Source organism: Aedes albopictus, chromosome 3, assembly GCF_035046485.1.
Source record: "Aedes albopictus strain Foshan chromosome 3, AalbF5, whole genome shotgun sequence".
Lineage (NCBI taxonomy): Eukaryota > Metazoa > Arthropoda > Insecta > Diptera > Culicidae > Aedes > Aedes albopictus.
In genome coordinates, this window is record NC_085138.1 from 157,527,343 (window position 1) to 157,551,050 (window position 23,708).

Genomic DNA, 23,708 nt, shown 5'->3' on the forward strand with positions numbered 1-23,708 from the left:
CCGCCCATCGTACTCTCTATGCTCTACGCCTTCTTGTGCCAACCGGATCAGTTGCAAAATACCAACTTTGCAGGGTTGTTGTCCGGCATTCTTGCAACATGCCCTGCCCACCGTATCCTTCCGGCTTTGGCCATCTTCTGAATGCTGGGCTCACCGTGAAGTGCAGCGAGCTCGTGGTTCATCCTTCTCCGCCACACACCGTTCTCCTGCGCACCGCCGAAGGTCGTCCTTAGCACGCGTCGCTCGAAAACTCCGAGTGCTTGCAGGTCCTCCTCGAGCATGGTCCATGTCTCGTGCCCGTGGTGCGTGGGTGAATCTTTTTTGACCTCAGTTTCTTCTGGAGCCCGTAGTAGGCCCGACTTCCGCTGATGATGCGCCTCCGAATTTCACGGCTCACGTTGTTGTCAGCCGCCAGTAAGGATCCGAGGTAGACGAATTCCTCCACCACCTCGAAAATATCCCCGTCTATCGTAACATTACTTCCCAAAGGGATCCGGTCGTGTTCGGTTCCGCCTACCAGCATGTACTTTGTTTTTGAGGCATTCATCACCAGTCCGAACTTTGCTGCTTCGCGTTTCAGGCAGGTGTACAGCTGTGCCACCGTTCCAAATGTTCTGACGATAATGTCCATGTCGTTCGCAAAGCACACAAATTGACCGGATTTTGTGAAAATCTTTCCCTGGCTGTTCAACCCGGCTCGTGACATCACACCTTCCAGAGCGATGTTGAAGAGTAGGCATGAGAGTCCATCACCTTGTCGCAGTCCCCGGCGGGATTCGAATGAACTGGATAGTTCACCCGAAACCCTTACGCAGTTTTGCGCACCATCCATCGTTACTTTAATCAGTATAGTCAGCTTCCCAGGAATGCCGTTTTCGTCCATGATTCTCCATAGCTCTGCGCGGTCGATACTGTCGTATGCCGCCTTGAAGTCGATGAATAGGTGATGCGTCGTGACCTGGTATTCACGGCATTTTTGGAGGATTTGCCGTACGGTGAAGATCTTGTCCGTTGTCGACCGGCCGTCGATGAAGTCGGCTTGACAACTTCCCACGAACTCTTCCGTTTTAGGTGACAGACGACGGAAGATGATTTGGGATAGCACTTTTATTTTTTTTATTCTTAATCACTTAACCTAATTTACAGCTCCATTGTCCACTAGGGCACTACGTGAGCGATTCCAATTGGACGTTGCACTTACACATTGTACAGCGCCCAAATGTATACTATTCTAATTCAACTATATCGAACTGGTGCCTTGTGCTGCTATCACTTTTCTACCCTGTCCACAGTAGAATGATGAGCACGATGATGCTGATGTGTGGCTGTTGTTCCTTTTCCAGTCCAATTGGGGGTCGTCCATTATGAGTTGCGGTTCGCCGATATCCAAGTTTCCGGGTCCGTTGGAGCATATGCTCCGAAGAGGGTCAAGTGTCAGCTGCTCTCGAGGGGAAGAGTAACTAACGAAAAATTGCAAGTACCGGGGCTGGGATCGAACCCATGACCATCCGCTTATGAAGCGAACGTGTGGACCACTACGCCACGGGCCCCGACAAGGGATAGCACATTGTAGCATTCAAAATAGTGATCGCCCTGAAGTTCTCACATTCCAAATGGTCGCCTTTCTTGTGAATGGGGCAGATTACGCCTTCCTTCCACTCCTCCGGTAGCTGTTCGGTTTCCCAGATCCTGACTATCAGCCGATGCAGACAAGTGGCCATCTTTTCTGGGCCCATCTTGATGAGTTCAGCTGCGATACCATCCTTACCAGCTGCTTTGATGGTTTTGAGCTGGTGAATGGCATCCTTAACTTCCCTCAGCGTGGGAGTTGGTTTATTTCCGTCTTCCACTGCACTGGCGCCGTCGTTTCCTCCGTTGCCGTGGTCTCCCGTGCCTACGTTCTCCACGTCATTAAGGTGCTGATCGTAGTGCTGTTCCCACCTTTCGATCACCTAACGTCCGTCCGTCAAGAGACCTCCTTCTTTATCCCTGAATATTTCGGCTCGCGGCACGAAGCCGTTGCGGGATACGTTGAGCTTCTGATAGAACTTCCGTGTTTCTTGGGAACGGCACAGCAGTTCCATTTCTTCACACTCCGCTTCTTCCAGGCGGCGCTTTTTCTCCCGAAAGAGGCGGGTCTGCTGTTTCCGCTTCTGTTTGTAACGTTCCACGTTCTGTCGAGTCCCTTGCTGCAGCATTACCGCCCTCGCTGCGTTCTTCTCCTCCAAAACCGTTCTGCACTCTTCGTCGAAGCATTCGTTCCGTCGATTCTGTTCCACGTACCCGATGGTGCTCTCGGCTGCGTAGTTGATAGCTGTTTTCACTGTACTCCAGCAGTCCTCTAGAGGGGCCTCAGCGAGCTAACCCTCGTCTGGCGACGCGGCCTCGAGATTCTGCGCGTATGCTGAGGCGACATCCGGTTGCTTCAGTCGCTCTAGGTTGTACCGTGGCGGTCGCCGGTACCGTACATTGTTGATGACGGAGAGTTTTAGGCGCAGTTTGACCATCACCAGATAGTGGTCGGAGTCGATGTTGGCGCCACGATAGGCCCTGTTGTCGATAATGTCGGAGAAGTGCCGTTCGTCAATCAGAACGTGGTCGATTTGAGATTCCGTCTGCTGTGGTGATCTCCAGGTGTAACGATAAGGGAGGCTGTGTTGGAAAAAGGTGCTACGTATGGCCATATTTTTGGAGGCGGCGAAATCAATGAGTCGTAGGCCGTTTTCGTTCGTCTGCTGGTGGGCGCTGAACTTACCAATCGTCGGTCTGAATTCCTCCTCCTGGCCTACCTGAGCGTTCAAATCACCTATGATGATCTTGACGTCGTGGCTTGGGTAGCGATCGCGTACGAGCTGCGCGTAAAATGCGTCCTTGGCATCATCAGTGCTTCCGGAGTGTGGGCTGTGCACGTTTATTATGCTGAAGTTGAAGATTCGGCCCTTGACCCTCAACCTGCACATTTCTTTCGTCGATCGGCCACCAACCGATCACGCGCCTCTGCATATCACCCATCACGATGAAAGCTGTTCCCACCTCGCGTTTGTTGCCGCAGCTCTGGTAGATGGTATGATTACCTCTAAACGTTCGCACCATGGATCCTGTCCAACACACTTCCTGCTGCGCTACGATGCCGAACACGCGATCCTTCAGTAGATCGGCGAGTATGCGGGTGCTTCCAATGAAGTTGAGAGATCGGCAGTTCAACGTACCGAGTTTCCAATCGCAAGTCCTTTTTGTTCGCTGAGGTTGTTGCCATTGGTCTTGGTTCGCATTATTCTGTTGAAGTGAAGATTTTCAGTTACAATGGTTTTTTTACGACTGGCTCGCAGAGCCTGACACCAACCCTCTACTTTACGGAGGACCATAGTGCACAGTTGAGCCTAGAGTCCTTCCCTGGCACTCGGACGTAGATCAGCCGCCCCTAACATGGGGTTCAGACGCTGTTGTGAGCCGCTCCACCTGGAGAACAGACGCTTAGGTTTGCCGAAGCAAACCCCCCTTCCCTGTCAGCCAACGACCAAAGCTCCCACCGGGGTTGGTTACCCGATCTTCCCTAAGGTTGCTCATAGATTCCGGCCGGTACCATGAGGAGGTAGGGATAGGAGTTGCTGGGCAGAGGCTAGTGGATCACAATGGGATCTGAATTGCGCAGCATACCCAGCCTTTACCGTGTTATGCAATGCTATTATTTATGGTATTAACACATAAAGTTATTCTTGTAGACTTGAAGGACTTCATTATAGGACAGTTTGGACGACTCTGAATGTCCCAAAGGTTTATAATAACATCAAGTAGACTTCAGATTGGTCCAATTCCCATGTTTAAATATGCAACTTTACTCAGTATATCAGATATGGCCACTGTTATGAGTGGAGACCTGAAGTTCTGAACTCCAAGGTAGTTTGATTGACCTAGAATATATCTATAGTGTCTCTAAATGGTATTTGAGATTTCAAGAGCTTGACAGATCACAGCAGATTATGCAATACTATTATTTAGGGCGAAAACACATAACATGATTCTTGTAGATTTGAAGAACTTTATTAAAGGACAGTTTAGAAGACCCTGAATGTCCCAAAGGTTTATAGTAATATATAACTTATGAGTTGGAGGTTCGGTAGTTAGTTTTTAAAAAAACAAGACACTTGTTAACTCGACTGCGCCTAAAACTGAAGTGCGCGTTTATTCAAATTAAAATTACTCCAAACCTATCATCAAAGCCCTAACTGCTGACCTAGCTCCTTACCAGGAATTCTGCCAACATGCCATGGGTCCTATCGTCGTCGTCGTCGTCGTCATCATCGTCGTTGCTGCATGCGCGGGACAGTATCTAAGTGCAACGTGTTGTGCGGTGTCGGATTATGCTAGGGAAGCAGATGGATTGGACTGGTGGCGACTAATTGAATCCAACGTGACGGCTACTTGTTGTTGTTGTTGTTGGACTTGGCTTAAGCGATGGGCCAAGTCCCTTGATGATGCATCCGGCCTCGAGGAGTGGTCTTTAACTACTCCCCCCTTTGAAAAAGAATCGTCCCGATTCGTTTCGTTTCCAAAATTGGAACGTTTTTGGTGATTCGTCATATCGACGTCCTTTCTCCTGCGCCAAACGTTCCTAAAGAAGGCTTGGAACTTGGGAATTGTTTTCCATCCTAGGATAACAATCAGGATAATAACAATCAGGAAACTTAAGGTGGAAATAGTCATCGATGAGTACGTTCCGATTCTATGACTCTTAACGAAATCCTCCAGAAATTTACGATTGGCGATGTGAATCTCTTCGAGCCGCCGTGTCGGTTCGAAGTGACTTTCCAATATTGAGAGCCCATCTAACGGCAATACCACGGGTGTTTCTGTTGCGATAAGCTCGGTATTTTCGAAAGTAGAACCATTCACATATATCGAGCAGTTGTGGAACTCTAAAAGGTATGATCCGGTTAAGTTCCTCTTTGTAATACCGCAAGATGAATCGATTTGCAGGTTCCTTACGGATTTCAGTACTAGACAATTTTCCATAATAAGCTTCATTTCGGTCGGATTAATGCAGTTCGTGAAAGAACAATTAGCTGATAGTCCTTGCAACAGTTCTGGAATGCAACCGTCATTGGTGATGTTTATCAAATTGCCTCGGTCGCACAACCTCCGCTTTTGGATACGTTTGCACTCTCTGGTGACAATAAATGTTGAATCGTTACCCCGCATGGCATGGGTTGGTGGCATTTTTAGAATCTTGTTCCCTACTGGCATGGGTTCCAGAAAAAGTTTTCGTAAACTAAATTTTCTAATAACGGGACAGATATCGCGAAAATTATTTTGGAGTGGTTATGAAATGCCGAAAGTTCTAAGAAATCGTATGTTTCTTCCAATGTATCAAGGACTACACCCTTTTCTTCTAATTTTGTTGTAGCAAAACCTAATTCTTGAGAGGACAGAATATTTTTTGACAGAATCTGAATCTTTGCGAGTCTAATGGCTTCAAAAATGTCTTCAAGGTGGGATTTTGAAAAATTTAGATTAAAATGGATTTTGAAAATTTCTTTAAATATTATGAAATCCTTTCGGGCTGAACAGTTTCTTGCTAAGATGAGATTTTTGCTGATTTGAGCCTGTTGGCTTTCCAAATGGTTTATGACTCTATTTAATCTGTTTTGAAATTGCTGGTTTATCAATCTTTGCTCGTTGTTTTCATTAATCAAAATTTTAGAATTTAGATTCAGGTCTTCTAAATTTTTGGAAATTTCTATGAGGTCATTATTGTCTAAATTGCCTGTAATGGTTTTGATTCCTGTTCCAATAAAATTGAACAACCCTCTCCTGGGCCTAATTTTGGGTTTAAGTTCGAAGAAAAGTTGCTGAGTATTGCTCAATTTTGTGGAAAGTAAATCTGTCATTTCTGAATAGTTGCCAAAGGAGTTTATGCCAATTATATTGATTTTTAGCCTTCTAAAGATAGGCTCGTATTTGTCTAAATCAATAATATGAAAAAGCTTGTGCTCACCTAGCTTCCGAAAGCTATAACCTTCCTGTAGGGCTAGTATTCCGGGATTTAAAGCCAGATTGGTTAATCGGATGGATTGTGTAGTACTCGGTTTGAATGAAGTAAGTAGTGAGATTATGATGAAGAAAATGTTGGTATCCATGTCCTTAGTGTGTGCTCTAAAAAAAAACTTGATTTAATATTTGTTTGCAAGTTTAGATGATCTTTATTTTGAAAGTTTCGTAACGCAAGGAGTCCTTTTACTTTCAGTGGTTTTCTGACCTAAAAAATAAAAAGAATATTAGTATCGTCGATGTTTGGTTAAGAAATAAGATGGCCCGTCATCTTGGGTACCTAGAAGTTATCGGTTATACAGATAAAAAGTTAATTAATTATATTTCCTTTTTTAATTGTGTTTGAGATTCCATTCGAATAAGTCGCGGATCTCCTCCACGAGATCAACCAATGGTTTGGTTATCTCCCTCCTCATTGATTGATTGACAGCTGCTCCTGCCGCCAATTCAAAGAGACGTTCCACGATTGTCATTTGTGCGTGAGCCTCTTCTCGAGTTGGCTCTAAAGGTCGCCGGCTTCTTATCCGGTTCCTTATTTCTACCAGCTGGATATGAACCAGCGAGACGAGTATTCTTTCGCTTGCAGCTGTATTCATGGTCGAATCTGTAAAAGGAGATAATGTCCCATCACTTCCTGAGCCTTCGAAGTTTGGCTTTATGAAGTTTTCTGTTATTGATATCAATGTATGTTTGGGTTCGATCAGTTGCAACTTCAATTAGTTGGAACTGATCTTTTGTCTTTGATTTTACGCCTTGCGTCCTTTGGAGGACGCTCGTACCCGGCCAAGGGGACGGCATCCTATTTTTTCACTATGGAGTTTGACAGGTTGGATTGTGCCTCCTTACGTGGAGCATAAATTTATGCTCCAGCCAAAATATTCACCAACACAGTCGTGAAATTTGAATGTTTACCTTTTTTACGAGGGATATCGGTGCAAAACGCTCACATCACATTAGATCTCATAAAAGTGTTGATCATGAAAAAGTTGCATTATTTGATAATTTTCAATTTGAGAGTGTCGATGTTTAGGTAAAGTTCCTACAGAAAGTGATAATTCTTTGTGAAAAGTCACACAATACCTCTTTTTGCAAACTTTGTTCGCCAAAGTGCGTTTTTCCTTATTTTCCCCCGCTGCTGTATTGAGTGAATGTTGGTATTAGTGTGCTCTGGTTGCGCATGATAAGCGGCAACAAAATCAGATCACCGTAGCATCCCCGTGTACCCGGCACTAAAATTGGAGGATCCTCTCTTAGTGCATTGTGGTAGCTAAGTTGCGCTTTCTGTGTCTTTATCAACTCTAACACAGTTTCATCATAGATTTTGTCGCGATATTCTATGATGGCCTCCATGTCTAAAGGTCTTTCTGAACCATCCTTTATTCCATAAAACACTTCGCGAGGCTTAAGTTTTGTGGATGAATGAATACTGTTATTATACAGTGTACAAGCTATGAAAAACCTTTCTTTATTGGATAGGTCTTCAAACTTGTGCTTGTTTGTTCTAAATATTTCGTCAATTTTGGAGTGGAAACGTTCCACGATCCCATCGACCTGACTATAATTTGAAGGTGTAAAATACTGTTGAATGTTGAGATCATACAACAATCCTCTCACCTCGATTGATTTAAGTGCGGGTTCGTTGTCCGACACTTTGGTTTCCCGTACATTGAGAAATATTTGAGTAAAGCTTTACGGATATCCGCGATACAGCGTGACTTAATAGGAAGTAGTATTCCAAATCTCGATAATTTGTCAACTACCGATAGAAACAGATTTGGCTGGACAATATAGATGTCTACGTGTATAATGTCTAGCGGCTGTTTCGGAATTGGAGTTTCCGCATGTTGTATTTTGTATGGATGCCGTTCGTATTTTTGTTTATTGCAAGTTTGGCACAATATGACGTAGGGTATGTGTTCCATCAGTAATCTCACGCTCCCATATTCATCCTATTCGAAAACAAGCGAATACGGCACCGATTGATTCCGTTCTTTTTGTTGTCATGGGTGCTCACTCCTAACAAAAAATACAAAAATAAGAAACAAAACAAACAACGCTTCAATCCTTTGTTTTTCGTAGGATGAAAATGGGAGCCACATGCTTAATAAGGGAACCAGTACCCTACTTCCTCACTTTTTGTTTGAGATTGGGGAAGAAGAACCGTCTAGAAATTTCGTTCTTATTTTCCAAAATACCTCTATGCGCTATTTCATGTGTATCCGCTATGATGGTATTTTGTTCCTCTGTTGTTGTTAGATCAATTAACAGCTTTTGAGAAATTTTTACTTTGAAGGTTCTACACCTACTAAAATAAGTCCTGTAAACATGCTGAATTAATCCGAATAGTGTTTCCGGGCAAAAAATACAGTTAGTCTTTCGCAAATCCATGTAGTCGCGAAAGATTCTTATTAACTCCTAAACTACCAAGGGTCCAAAAAAAGTCGGAAGTCCAACTTTGACAAGGCATTTCTCGGCCGTTTTTCAACCGATTTCAAAACTTTTTTTGCGATGGAACCGGACAGGTTTTAAGATCATCGTCCATTTAAAAAAATATAAAATAGATGCGTCTACCTAAAGTTATTAAGCAAAAGGCACTTCCTAGTTTTTTTAGAGAGCGCATTTTTTGCGCACATTGATCAATAAAACAAAATTTAAAGCGATGACATATGGTTTTTTCGACTCTAAATCATGCGTACAGCTGGAATGAACATGTTTATGCAAAATTAGTGATTTTTCAGTACACTGATAATTTACCTTACTCAAAAAACTGCTAAAATACCCTATTTTACACATAAAATAAGCAATAAATCAAAATTCAAAGCGATGACATATAGTTTTTTTGGTCTTAAATTGTTCGTAGAATTGTACTCGACATTTTTGATGAACAATGAAAATGTTCTAATTACACTCTTATTTTGTTTTACCCGGAAAACTACGAAAATTCCATACTTTTTACACAAAGTAGTCAACTAAACTAAATTTAAAACGATAACATGAAGTTTTCTAGCCTTGAAATGTTCGGAGGAGGTTGGGGGACATACTTGAAGAATAATAGTGATGTTTTCATTACACTCAAATTTCGATTCACTCAAAAATCAACGAAAGTACCACATTTTTCACGCAAAGTGGTTAACAAAAATGATGGCTTATAATGCAAAGTAGTATTTTATCTTCAAATTATTCGTGAAAGCGTACTGGACGTTCTTGATGAGTAATAGTGACGTTTTCATGACACACTTAATTTATTTTACTCGAAAAGCTACAAAAATATTATAATTTTTATACAAAACAGTCAATTAAACAAAATTTAAAGCCATAACATGTAGTTGTATGGCCATAAATTTTCCGTTACAATGCACTGAACCTGTTTTTGATAAAATGATGATGTTAACATTACACTGATATTTTTTTTAATAAAAAAAAGTAGGAAAATACCACAAAAAAGCGAATAAGCCAAAATTTAAAGCAATGATTCAACTTTAAATATATCGTAGTAGTTTAGTGGATTCATTTGAACAACCTTAGTGATGTTTTTATTACACTCATATTTTATATCACTCAAATTACTAGGAAAATATCACATTTTTCACACAAAGTAGTCATCAAATAAAAATTGTAGTCAATGCATTATAGTTTTTTTTGCCATGAAATTATTTGTAAAAAAGTACTAGACTTGTTTGATAAACAATCTTTCAATTACACTCGTTGTTTTCTAAATTTGTTTATAAAAATCAAAAACAACTCAAATAAAGAGTACTTACTATGCGCAGCATATAGTCACATGTTGATGTACCGTAAAAAATATATTTTTACACAGATAATTATTTTTGATAGCTAAAAGCACTGAGATTTTCACTCAGGTGGAGTGCTGACTCAATCTGTTATTTATAATTTTATAAAATTCTTCATGTTTTGATACAATAAATTAACCTAACATATTTCATACGGATTTTCCCATCATGCTGATACTCTTTGTGTTGCAATCTGTAATATTTTTTTGGGATTTAATATGTTTGTCAGAGCACTATCAAAGTTTCCCCAAAATGAAAATGTGATTCTCGCTCATATGAAAAAATAATATTGTTCACCCAAAACAATCAAAACTTTCCAATCCTTACATTGCAATTATAACTGAGACACCAGTACTTGTTTTAAAATTATTAAATCAGGAAAATACATGGAATAATATATTAGGGAAATTTGCTGAAAAACTATAAAAGCTACCCCGTTTTACGGTATTGCATCAGAAACTCTTCTATATACATTTGTTTTTCAGAAATTTCCCAAAAGGCGCATTTAAATTTTATGATATCTTTCAAAGATTTTTTCAAAATATTTTGTCGTGGGTTCTTTTCGAAAATCTTTCAAAAATATTCCAGAGATTCCTACAGCGATATTTTCAAAAAATCAAGGATTCATGCGGAATTTATTTAAGGGTTCTATTTCTCGAAGAATTCTTTCAGAAAACTTTTGAAATGTTTCCGTGTATTATTTCTTTGGGTTTTCATCAGAAATTCCTCCAGCGATTGTTTGATAAATTTCTCCAAGGACTCATTTAGAATATTATCATATTTTTTCAGGTAACTCTTTTTTTTTTCCTGGAGCATTTTCGAAGTTTTTTTTCTGGCTTTCTCCAGTTCTCTCAAGTTTTCAGCCTAGTTCCCATGCAAAGTGTTTTTCTTTTCATTCAAGCCAAAAAACCAGAATGCATTGCCTTATATTTTTATTTGTTGACTACTTTGTGTGAAAAATGTGGTATTTTCCTAGTACTCCGAGTGGAATAAAATAGTGTGTAATGAGTGTAATAAAAAATCACTACGATTGTTCAAATAAATCCACTAAATTACTACATAAGTTGAATAACTACAAATCATTACTTAACATTTTGGCTTATTCGCTTTTTTGTGGTATTTTTGTACTTTTTTTTTATAAAACAAAATATTAGTACCTATAATGTGAACATCAACATTTTATCAAAAACAGGTCCAGTACATTGCAATGGAAAATTTAAGGCCATACAACTACATGTTATGGCTTTAAATTTTGTTTTATTAACTGTTTTGTATGAAAATTATAATATTTTTGTAGCTTTTCGAGTAAGATAAATTAAGTGTGTCATGGAAACATCACTGTTACTCATCAAGAACGTCCAATACAATTTCAAGAATAATTTGAAGATAAAATACTACTTTGCATTGTAAGCCATCATTGTTGTTAACCACTTTGAATGAAAAATGTGGTACTTTCGTTGATTTTTGAGTGAATCAAAATTTGAGTGTAATGAAAACATCACTATTATTCTTCAAGTATGTCCCCCAAACTGCTACGAACATTTCAAGGCTAGAAAACTTCATGTTATCGTTTTAAATTTAGTTTTGTTGACTACTTTGTGTAAAAAGTATGGAATTTTCGTAGTTTTCCGGGTAAAACAAAATAAGAGTGTAATTAGAACATTTTCATTGTTCATCAAAAATGTCGAGTACAATTCTACGAACAATTGGGTTTTTAAATTTTGAAAAATATATTGTTTTTTTGATTTTATACGAAAGAGCACCTTTTTCTGAGCCACTATGATTTTTTTCAGATTTTTAGAACCTTATTTTGGTACCTAAAATCTATTCCCAAGAAATTTTTTGAAATCACCTTTTGACAGCTGGGCAACTGTTTGACAGTTCCGCCCAGTACAAACTGCGACGAGGGGTGATTCGACAAATCGCTCCCATACAAACTTCAAATTGATTTTTAAATAGGTTCCCGGGCTCCAAAATTCATGAAAATTTGGATTTCGGCTCAGTTTGACATGCAGATTCAGAATATCGAATTATCTCAACACCGTTAAAGAAGCCAATTTAAGACCAAAAAAACTATATGTGAACGCTTTGAATTTTGATTTATTGCTTATTTTATGTGAAAAATAGGGTATTTTAGCAGTTTTTTGAGTAAGGTAAATTATCAGTGTACTGAAAAATCACTAATTTTGCATAAACATGTTCATTCCAGCTGTACGCATGATTTAGAGTCGAAAAAAACATATGTCATCGCTTTAAATTTTGTTTTATTGATCAATGTGCGAAAAAAATGCACTCTCTAAAAAAACTAGGAAGTGCCTTTTGCTTAATAACTTTAGGTAGACGTATCTATTTTATATTTTTTTAAATGGACGATGATCTTGAAACCTGTCCGGTTCCATCGCAAAAAAAAAGTTTTAAAATCGGTTGAAACACGGCCGAGAAATGCCTTGTCAAAGTTGGACTTCCGACTTTTTTTGGACCCTTGGTAGTTCGCGGGAGTTTTTACCCCCTCGGTAGTTTACACTGCGAATCCGGCATTACGCTTTAAGGAGTAAAAAGTACCCTTTTTTTGCTGGTATATGAAACTGTCAAGATAAAGGGTACTTGTCGAATTTTTAAAATGGGTAATTTTTGCCCTTCTTAGAATTCCTACCGAGTACTCTTCAAAGAGTGAAAATGTTGTTGAAGTTTTTCGAGGTGCATCCAAGAGTGATGTTTTTCATTTTGCTGATTTTTGCGGGTAAGTAAAACTAAATATTTAACTAATATTCAATAAGTAAGAAACTGATTAGTGAATTATTTATTTCATTAGGATGTCAGAGGCCGCGAGCATGGTTCTGCTCGGTTCTGCCCTCCACCTGGATCAAAGTTGGATCTGCAGGCTTCCTCCAATCAGTTGCGGTATAAAGGTCCGTGGTCCGACTTGCAAAACCCATAGGAATAATGTTAGTATTATAATTAATAAATATTTCGCATGAACAATCTTGTGTTGCTTATTTATTATTAATTTGTTGTATTAATAATCACTAAGTCCCCATAAAATAATAAATAGGGTACATTTTACTCTTTTCATAATTTCAAATCATTCCAGAAAAAGGGTAAAAATCACTCGTTGATTTGACGTACAAGCGGTTTACCCTTTTGAGAGTAAAAGCCGTTTACTCTTTTTATGAGTTCACCTAGTTACTCTCGAAAAGGGTACTTTTTTACTCTTTAAAGAGTACTTTGATCTCTCAGTGTAAGCAACGATAACGATATACAACTAGCATATTTTTCGGTGACCACGGCATCATCTGTGGCCGGCATATGGGGCTTTTCGTTTGTTAGCCTCATTTATGTCCGACCCCTTAGTTTGACAGAAGTCAATGTCAAAGTGACAATCCAATTCTTGTTTTGTTTTAGCGCGACGCGATCGATTTTTTTTTTATAAAACGGGCCAGTCAGTACCCGTTAATCGAGATTTCTAGATTCTATAAAGGAATTTTGACTCTCCCCGGAACGAATAGGGCATCTTGATGCTGAATCAGCATTGCTGATGACATCTCTCAGCACACCCAACCAAACGTTTCCAAAGTTTTCGAAGGCAATGTGGATTAATATACCGGCAGAAGGAGTTTGGCTAAATGGAATAAGGACTAGCTGTACGCCAGCGTAAGTACCTACTTTGAAATTAAATTTTGATGTTTGATATACCAGATATTCCCAATCAACTCTGAACATTAGGCTATGTCCGGCTCCAGAGGAATCATTGAAATGGAGCTGCATGCTTGAAAATACAAATGCAAAATTACACGAGATGATGTGGATGCTGTGGTGAAACGGATGCCATCGGGAATCTCGGCCAGAAGAAACAGGAATGAGTAGTGCTGGTGCTGGTATCGGAACCAAAGATAAATACTCGTTGTCAACGCAAGTTGTAACACTTCCGGGATAGGAGAACTCCGACTCGCAGAAAAAATGGGTTCCATCCGAAACGATGCGGCTATCTCTATGTTGATGACACTCATAGCGCATCCAGAACATCACCAGGCCTTTGGGAGGAAATGGGAGCCAAAATATAGCCAATCAAAATGGCTCAGATGTCGGCAGCTGCCAGCCAAAAAGTGGAATATAACGCGTCGGCGGAAGCAAAATGAGTACCCTGCATTTCCACTATAAATTTTCAAATATAATATATTATAAAATTACAAATTGGCTTGGTTTTGTTCATCACGATTTGGTTCGAAAACAAAAACATATTTGTAAAATTTGTAACTACAGAGACTTGAAATAGCGTAAATAGGGTAGCGAACCACTTGGGCAGTGGCTGGTGTTTTAGGCACTCTTTGCTATAACTCAGTTAATCTCAAACCAATTGACTTAAAATTTTATACACGGCTAGATACTATACGTATCGCATCACGTTCCAAAAATTGTGTCTATTGGTTCAGAATTGACTGAGTTATAGCAGAAAAGTGCCCAAAATAGGACCCCTGCCGAGATGGTTCCTCTTCCCTATGCATAATAAAGAAAAAAAGAAGGAAAAAAAAATGATTTTCATATGGAGGTGAGTAATTTCGACTTGAATAAAGTGATTCGCCGTGTAAATCCAAACTATTTGCTTCACTGGCGTAGTCACGTTTTTACTTAATCTGCTTCACCTTGCAGTGGGAGGACATGGTGAACCAAAACAGCTTAAGAACGTTTTTACTTAATCTGCATCACCTTGCAGTGGGAGGACATGGTGAATCAAAACAGCTTAAGAACGTTTTCACTTAATCTGCTTCACCTTGCAGTGGGAGGACATGGTGAACCAAAACAGCTTAAGAACGTTTTCACTTAATCTGCTTCACCTTGCAGTGGGAGGACATGGTGAACCAAAACAGCTAAAGAACGTTTTTACTTAATCTGCTTCACCTTGCAGTGGGAGGACATGGTGAATCAAAACAGCTTAAGAACGTTTTCACTTAATCTGCTTCACCTTGCAGTGGGAGGACATGGTGAACCAAAACAGCTTAAGAACGTTTTCACTTAATCTGCTTCACCTTGCAGTGGGAGGACATGGTGAACCAAAACAGCTTAAGAACGTTTTTACTTAATCTGCATCACCTTGCAGTGGGAGGACATGGTGAACCAAAACAGCTTAAGAACGTTTTCACTTAATCTGCTTCACCTTGCAGTGGGAGGACATGGTGAACCAAAACAGCTTAAGAACGTTTTCACTTAATCTGCTTCACCTTGCAGTGGGAGGACATGGTGAACCAAAACAGCTTAAGAACGTTTTTACTTAATCTGCATCACCTTGCAGTGGGAGGACATGGTGAATCAAAACAGCTTAAGAACGTTTTCACTTAATCTGCTTCACCTTGCAGTGGGAGGACATGGTGAACCAAAACAGCTTAAGAACGTTTTCACTTAATCTGCTTCACCTTGCAGTGGGAGGACATGGTGAACCAAAACAGCTAAAGAACGTTTTTACTTAATCTGCTTCACCTTGCAGTGGGAGGACATGGTGAACCAAAACATCTAAAGAACGTTTTTACTTAATCTGCATCACCTTGCAGTGGGAGGACATGGTGAATCAAAACAGCTTAAGAACGTTTTCACTTAATCTGCTTCACCTTGCAGTGGGAGGACATGGTGAACCAAAACAGCTAAAGAACGTTTTTACTTAATCTGCATCACCTTGCAGTGGGAGGACATGGTGAACCAAAACAGCTAAAGAACGTTTTTACTTAATCTGCATCACCTTGCAGTGGGAGGACATGGTGAACCAAAACAGCTAAAGAACGTTTTTACTTAATCTGCATCACCTTGCAGTGGGAGGACATGGTGAATCAAAACAGCTTAAGAACGTTTTCACTTAATCTGCATCACCTTGCAGTGGGAGGACATGGTGAACCAAAACAGCTAAAGAACGTTTTTACTTAATCTGCATCACCTTGCAGTGGGAGGACATGGTGAATCAAAACAGCTTAAGAACGTTTTCACTTAATCTGCTTCACCTTGCAGTGGGAGGACATGGTGAACCAAAACAGCTAAAGAACGTTTTTACTTAATCTGCATCACCTTGCAGTGGGAGGACATGGTGAATCAAAACAGCTTAAGAACGTTTTCACTTAATCTGCTTCACCTTGCAGTGGGAGGACATGGTGAACCAAAACAGCTAAAGAACGTTTTTACTTAATCTGCATCACCTTGCAGTGGGAGGACATGGTGAACCAAAACAGCTAAAGAACGTTTTTACTTAATCTGCATCACCTTGCAGTGGGAGGACATGGTGAATCAAAACAGCTTAAGAACGTTTTCACTTAATCTGCTTCACCTTGCAGTGGGAGGACATGGTGAACCAAAACAGCTTAAGAACGTTTTTACTTAATCTGCATCACCTTGCAGTGGGAGGACATGGTGAATCAAAACAGCTTAAGAACGTTTTCACTTAATCTGCTTCACCTTGCAGTGGGAGGACATGGTGAACCAAAACAGCTTAAGAACGTTTTCACTTAATCTGCTTCACCTTGCAGTGGGAGGACATGGTGAACCAAAACAGCTTAAGAACGTTTTTACTTAATCTGCATCACCTTGCAGTGGGAGGACATGGTGAATCAAAACAGCTTAAGAACGTTTTCACTTAATCTGCTTCACCTTGCAGTGGGAGGACATGGTGAACCAAAACAGCTTAAGAACGTTTTCACTTAATCTGCTTCACCTTGCAGTGGGAGGACATGGTGAACCAAAACAGCTTAAGAACGTTTTTACTTAATCTGCATCACCTTGCAGTGGGAGGACATGGTGAATCAAAACAGCTTAAGAACGTTTTCACTTAATCTGCTTCACCTTGCAGTGGGAGGACATGGTGAACCAAAACAGCTTAAGAACGTTTTCACTTAATCTGCTTCACCTTGCAGTGGGAGGACATGGTGAATCAAAACAGCTTAAGAACGTTTTCACTTAATCTGCTTCACCTTGCAGTGGGAGGACATGGTGAACCAAAACAGCTAAAGAACGTTTTTACTTAATCTGCATCACCTTGCAGTGGGAGGACATGGTGAACCAAAACAGCTAAAGAACGTTTTTACTTAATCTGCATCACCTTGCAGTGGGAGGACATGGTGAATCAAAACAGCTTAAGAACGTTTTCACTTAATCTGCTTCACCTTGCAGTGGGAGGACATGGTGAACCAAAACAGCTTAAGAACGTTTTTACTTAATCTGCATCACCTTGCAGTGGGAGGACATGGTGAATCAAAACAGCTTAAGAACGTTTTCACTTAATCTGCTTCACCTTGCAGTGGGAGGACATGGTGAACCAAAACAGCTTAAGAACGTTTTTACTTAATCTGCATCACCTTGCAGTGGGAGGACATGGTGAATCAAAACAGCTTAAGAACGTTTTCACTTAATCTGCTTCACCTTGCAGTGGGAGGACATGGTGAACCAAAACAGCTTAAGAACGTTTTCACTTAATCTGCTTCACCTTGCAGTGGGAGGACATGGTGAACCAAAACAGCTAAAGAACGTTTTTACTTAATCTGCTTCACCTTGCAGTGGGAGGACATGGTGAACCAAAACAGCTTAAGAACGTTTTTACTTAATCTGCATCACCTTGCAGTGGGAGGACATGGTGAATCAAAACAGCTTAAGAACGTTTTCACTTAATCTGCTTCACCTTGCAGTGGGAGGACATGGTGAACCAAAACAGCTAAAGAACGTTTTTACTTAATCTGCATCACCTTGCAGTGGGAGGACATGGTGAACCAAAACAGCTAAAGAACGTTTTTACTTAATCTGCATCACCTTGCAGTGGGAGGACATGGTGAATCAAAACAGCTTAAGAACGTTTTCACTTAATCTGCATCACCTTGCAGTGGGAGGACATGGTGAACCAAAACAGCTAAATAACGTTTTTACTTAATCTGCATCACCTTGCAGTGGGAGGACATGGTGAATCAAAACAGCTTAAGAACGTTTTCACTTAATCTGCTTCACCTTGCAGTGGGAGGACATGGTGAACCAAAACAGCTAAAGAACGTTTTTACTTAATCTGCATCACCTTGCAGTGGGAGGACATGGTGAACCAAAACAGCTAAAGAACGTTTTTACTTAATCTGCATCACCTTGCAGTGGGAGGACATGGTGAACCAAAACAGCTAAAGAACGTTTTTACTTAATCTGCATCACCTTGCAGTGGGAGGACATGGTGAATCAAAACAGCTTAAGAACGTTTTCACTTAATCTGCATCACCTTGCAGTGGGAGGACATGGTGAACCAAAACAGCTAAAGAACGTTTTTACTTAATCTGCATCACCTTGCAGTGGGAGGACATGGTGAATCAAAACAGCTTAAGAACGTTTTCACTTAATCTGCTTCACCTTGCAGTGGGAGGACATGGTGAACCAAAACAGCTAAAGAACGTTTTTACTTAATCTGCATCACCTTGCAGTGGGAGGACATGGTGAATCAAAACAGCTTAAGAACGTTTTCACTTAATCTGCTTCACCTTGCAGTGGGAGGACATGGTGAACCAAAACAGCTAAAGAACGTTTTTACTTAATCTGCATCACCTTGCAGTGGGAGGACATGGTGAACCAAAACATCTAAAGAACGTTTTTACTTAATCTGCATCACCTTGCAGTGGGAGGACATGGTGAATCAAAACAGCTTAAGAACGTTTTCACTTAATCTGCTTCACCTTGCAGTGGGAGGACATGGTGAACCAAAACAGCTAAAGAACGTTTTTACTTAATCTGCATCACCTTGCAGTGGGAGGACATGGTGAACCAAAACAGCTAAAGAACGTTTTTACTTAATCTGCATCACCTTGCAGTGGGAGGACATGGTGAACCAAAACAGCTAAAGAACGTTTTTACTTAATCTGCATCACCTTGCAGTGGGAGGACATGGTGAACCAAAACAGCTTAAGAACGTTTTCACTTAATCTGCTTCACCTTGCAGTGGGAGGACATGGTGAACCAAAACAGCTAAAGAACGTTTTTACTTAATCTGCATCACCTTGCAGTGGGAGGACATGGTGAACCAAAACAGCTAAAGAACGTTTTTACTTAATCTGCATCACCTTGCAGTGGGAGGACATGGTGAATCAAAACAGCTTAAGAACGTTTTTACTTAATCTGCTTCACCTTGCAGTGGGAGGACATGGTGAACCTAAACAGCTTAAGAACGTCTCAACTTTGTTTGCTTCACCTTGCCGTGGGACCTACAAAGCGTCTGCACATTGTGACTAAGAAAATATCACCGAAAAAAAAATTTCACTTGATATGAAATTAGTTATAATGTTAGTTTTTGGGTATCTTCAGTTAGTTCCGTATGGCTAGTGCACCACCAACCCCTCCAACCTGCCATATTGTGATATCCACTGTAGAGAGTAGCTAAGACGTCTGTCTTCGGTAGTGGTTAGAAAGGAACTAATTTATTAAGCAAAATGTCATCTATAACTAGAATTATCAAGGCTTGCTGTGATTGACTTCAACACTCCTCCTCAAGCCGCAGAGATTCCCATCATCCTACGACTGTCCTCGAATTTCGTCCGCTGAAGTGGTTTGGTTAGGCCGTCGGCGATTTGATCCTCCGTTCCAACGTACGTCAGTTTCACAACGCCACGGCCGAGAGCGTCCTTGATGAAGTGATGGCGTATGTCGATGTGTTTGGTGCGTGGATTATATCCACCGTTCTTCGCAATTGCAATGCAGCTTTGGTTGTCGCACCGGATCTCGATCGCTTTGCCACCACCGTTGAATAGGGCTGATAGTCCGCGCCACCATGATGCCTCTTGTACGGCAGCTGACACGGACATGTACTCCGCCTCACACGTAGATAGTGCCACCGTGGGTTGCTTTTTGCACATCCACGAAATTGCACCGCCTTGTGCTATAAGGGCCCATTCAAATATTACGTAACGCAAAATTTGACAATTTTAGACCCCCTCCCTCCCCCACGTAACAACTTTTGTATGGGAAATTTCGATTTTTTGTATGAAGCGTAACACAGCACTAGACCCCCTCCCTCCCCCTTCAGCGTTACGTAATATTTGAATGAACCCTAAAGATGTTACCGCTGGTTGACTTCCGCTCATCCGGGTCGGATCCCCAATCGGCGTCGCAGTAGCCGACAATGCTGGAGTCCGCATCCTTCTTATATAGACCATTCCCGTCTGACCTAACCCCCCTTTTTTATATTTTTCTTCGAAAGACACGTGTTTTTAATGACTATTACCATTTTCAGATTTTTTTTATGTGCACTCCTGATTTTCATACAAATTTTTGAAAACTGGGAATTTCACCACATTTTGAAATAAAAATCACCATGCGAAGTAATTTTTGGCTGCTTTTGGCAACCCTGAAATGGTGATCTTTTTTTTTCACCTCAGAAAATGAGCAATGTCTGGGACCCCTTCTTATGTTTACATTCAGAAATGTCAAACTACTCAAATGAGTTCCGAGCCGCGGATAACAATACAATCGTCGTGGATCGTACCTTGGAGGATGCGGATAAACCGACGGCGCCGATTCCAAACCCATTGCAGGCTAAGGCTTGGCCGGCGCAACTCAAAGCCGAAGATCTGATCGGAATCGATCAAACTGGAAGGACAATGTCGTCATCTTTTGCGGCCGGAAAACGAGGGCCGATGATCTCTGTCTGGCATAAATTGTACCAGCTCACACGGCGATCGGGAACAGGCTGACCGTGACCAGACACTGAAGGACATCAAATCCGGCGATGTGTGGGTCCTTTTCGCGACGGATGTGGTCTCACAAGGGACATCGAGTCATTTCACACGTTGTGAATTACGACTTCCCGTGGAATATTGAAGAATACGTGCACATATTGGACCAGAGAAGTTGCGCCGACCGAAGTGTAGTTTTACTGAACTTCTCGCGAAGCGACTGGGCGGTGGCTTCGGACCTGATAAAAATTTTGACGGAAGCCGTGCAGGAAGTACCGGACGAGATTCGCCAGATGACTGACCGGTTCGCGGCCAAGGAGCGAGAAGGCCGGGAAAAAAGTGCCTTTTGTCGACGGGATGACGGCGGTGGTGGTCGATGGTGCTGCTTCAGAACCTTACCAAATTGTAGCGTTCTGTGACAATATTCATGTTGTATATCGAATAAATTTTATCGACGTTTTTTTTCGAATTTTTCTTATTACCTACCCTGGAGGTTAGTTCGAATGACCATCAGTATCTTACTTTATCGGTTACTGACTTAAGTATAGGCAGCTACTTTTAAATCCGGTCGGTCGATTGATTTAAATCATTTCAGATACATGTTGCACAATATTCTTCGAAGGCAGCTGCTAATATTTACAGGAAAGCACGTACAAAGCAATTTGATCTAATTTAAAAACAGATATTGTGCGTCACCAAACAACTTCGGAGGAATTGGTGAACCATTTTCTCGACGTTCTGTTATGTTTTATCCGTCTGTAATATTCAAACAACCCTTGACTAGTTCACCCAAGAATTCTGCCTCGACCAAGTTGGCAGAACCTTGCTCATACCACTTTCTGAACCGAAGGGCAGGGTATTAACTGCCGTGAATCGCATATCTGTCCCATTTGCATAGGAAATCCAGCAAAGATGGGACTGATATGCGATTCACGGCAGTTAACTCTTTCTTAAAAGTAGAGACCAAATTCAACAAGAAATATTTCTGCATCACCATGCAACTTGGGAGAACTTGGTGAACCTAATCAGTTATTTCAAACTCTGATGAAAACCAAATTTCTCTCTCTCTCTCTTCTTTGCGTAACGTCCTCATTGGGACAAAGCCTGCTTCTCAGCTTAGTGTTCTATGAGCACTTCCACAGTAATTAACTGAGAGCTTCCTCTGCCAATGACCATTTTGCATGCGTATATCGTGTGGCAGGCACGAAGATACTCTATGCCCAAGGAAGTCAAGGAAATTTTCTTTACGAAAAGATCCTGGACCGACCGGGAATCGAACCCGTCACCCTCAGCATGGTCATGCTGAATACCCGTGCGTTTACCGCCTCGGCTATATGGGCCCAAACCAAATTTATCGAACTTTATTTCTGGAAGTCGAGACCAAATATAACATGAAATGTTTTGCATCACCATGCAACTTGGGAGAACTTGGTGAACCTAATCAGTTATTCCAAACTCTGATGAAAACCAAATTTATCGAACTTTATTTTTGAAAGTAGAGACCAAATTCAACATGAAATGTTTTGCATCACCATGCAACTTGGGAGAACTTGGTGAACCTAATCAGTTATTCCAAACTCTGATGAAAACCAAATTTGCCTAACTTTATTTTTGAAAGTAGAGACCAAATACAACATGAAATGTTTTTGCATCACCATGCAACTTGGGAGAACTTGGTGAACCTAATCAGTAATTTCAAACTCTGATGAAAACCAAATTTATCGAACTTTATTTTTGAAAGAAGAGACCAAATTCAACATGAAATGTTTTGCATCACCATGCTGCTTGGGAGAAGTTGGTGAACCTAATAAGTTATTACAAACTCTGATGAAAACCAAATTTGCTTAACTTTATTTTTGAAAGTAGAGACCAAATACAACATGAAATGTTTTACATCACCATGCAACTTGGGAGAACTTGGTGAACCTAATAAGTTATTACAAACTCTGATGAAAACCAAATTTGTCGAACTTTATTTTTGAAAGTAGAGACCAAATTCAACATGAAATGATTTGCATCACCATGCTGCTTGGGAGAAGTTGGTGAACCTAATCAGTTATTTCAAACTCTGATGAAAACCAAATTTATCGAACTTTATTTTTGGAAGTCGAGAACAAATATAACATGAAATGGTTTTGCATCACCATGCAACTTGGGAGAACTTGGTCAACCTAATCAGTTATTACAAACTCTGATGAAAACCAAATTTGCCTAACTTTATTTTTGAAAGTAGAGACCAAATACAACATGGAATGTTTTACATCACCATGCAACTTGGGAGAACTTGGTGAACCTAATCAGTTATTTCAAACTCTGATGAAAACCAAATTTATCAAACTTTATTTTTGAAAGTAGAGACCAAATTCAACATGAAATGTTTTGCATCACCATGCAACTTGGGAGAACTTGGTGAACCTAATCAGTTATTCCAAACTCTGATGAAAACCAAATTTGTCGAACTTTATTTTTGAAAGTAGAGACCAAATTCAACATGAAATGTTTTGCATCACCATGCTGCTTGGGAGAAGTTGGTGAACCTAATCAGTTATTTCAAACTCTGATGAAAACCAAATTTATCGAACTTTATTTTTGGAAGTCGAGACCAAATACAACATGAAATGTTTTTGCATCACCATGCAACTTGGGAGAACTTGGTGAACCTAATCAGTTATTCCAAACTCTGATGAAAACCAAATTTGCCTAACTTTATTTTTGAAAGTAGAGACCAAATACAACATGAAATGTTTTTGCATCACCATGCAACTTGGGAGAACTTGGTGAACCTAATCAGTAATTTCAAACTCTGATGAAAACCAAATTTATCGAACTTTATTTTTGAAAGAAGAGACCAAATTCAACATGAAATGTTTTGCATCACCATGCAACTTGGGAGAACTTGGTGAACCTAATCAGTTATTCCAAACTCTGATGAAAACCAAATTTGTCGAACTTTATTTTTGAAAGTAGAGACCAAATTCAACATGAAATGTTTTGCATCACCATGCTGCTTGGGAGAAGTTGGTGAACCTAATCAGTTATTTCAAACTCTGATGAAAACCAAATTTATCGAACTTTATTTTTGGAAGTCGAGAACAAATATAACATGAAATGGTTTTGCATCACCATGCAACTTGGGAGAACTTGGTGAACCTAATCAGTTATTCCAAACTCTGATGAAAACCAAATTTGCCTAACTTTATTTTTG

At 40.4% G+C, this 23,708-nt stretch overlaps 1 protein-coding gene and 1 long non-coding RNA gene across 4 annotated transcripts in view; both read left to right on the forward strand.

Annotated features, from left to right (window-relative positions):
- LOC109422692 (putative leucine-rich repeat-containing protein DDB_G0290503) overlaps nucleotides 1-23,708 on the forward strand; it is a 673,760-nt gene that overhangs the window by 10,343 nt on the left and 639,709 nt on the right. The gene's annotated exons all lie outside the window — the stretch shown is intronic.
- Nucleotides 10,767-14,024, forward strand: LOC134290055 (uncharacterized). 2 transcript variants are annotated; one of them, XR_009998823.1, is made up of 3 exons: nucleotides 10,767-12,579; nucleotides 12,652-13,490; nucleotides 13,563-14,024. It is a non-coding gene; the product is annotated as an uncharacterized LOC134290055 (long non-coding RNA). The 2 variants fall into 2 exon arrangements; XR_009998822.1 differs by having other exon boundaries at nucleotides 10,767-13,490.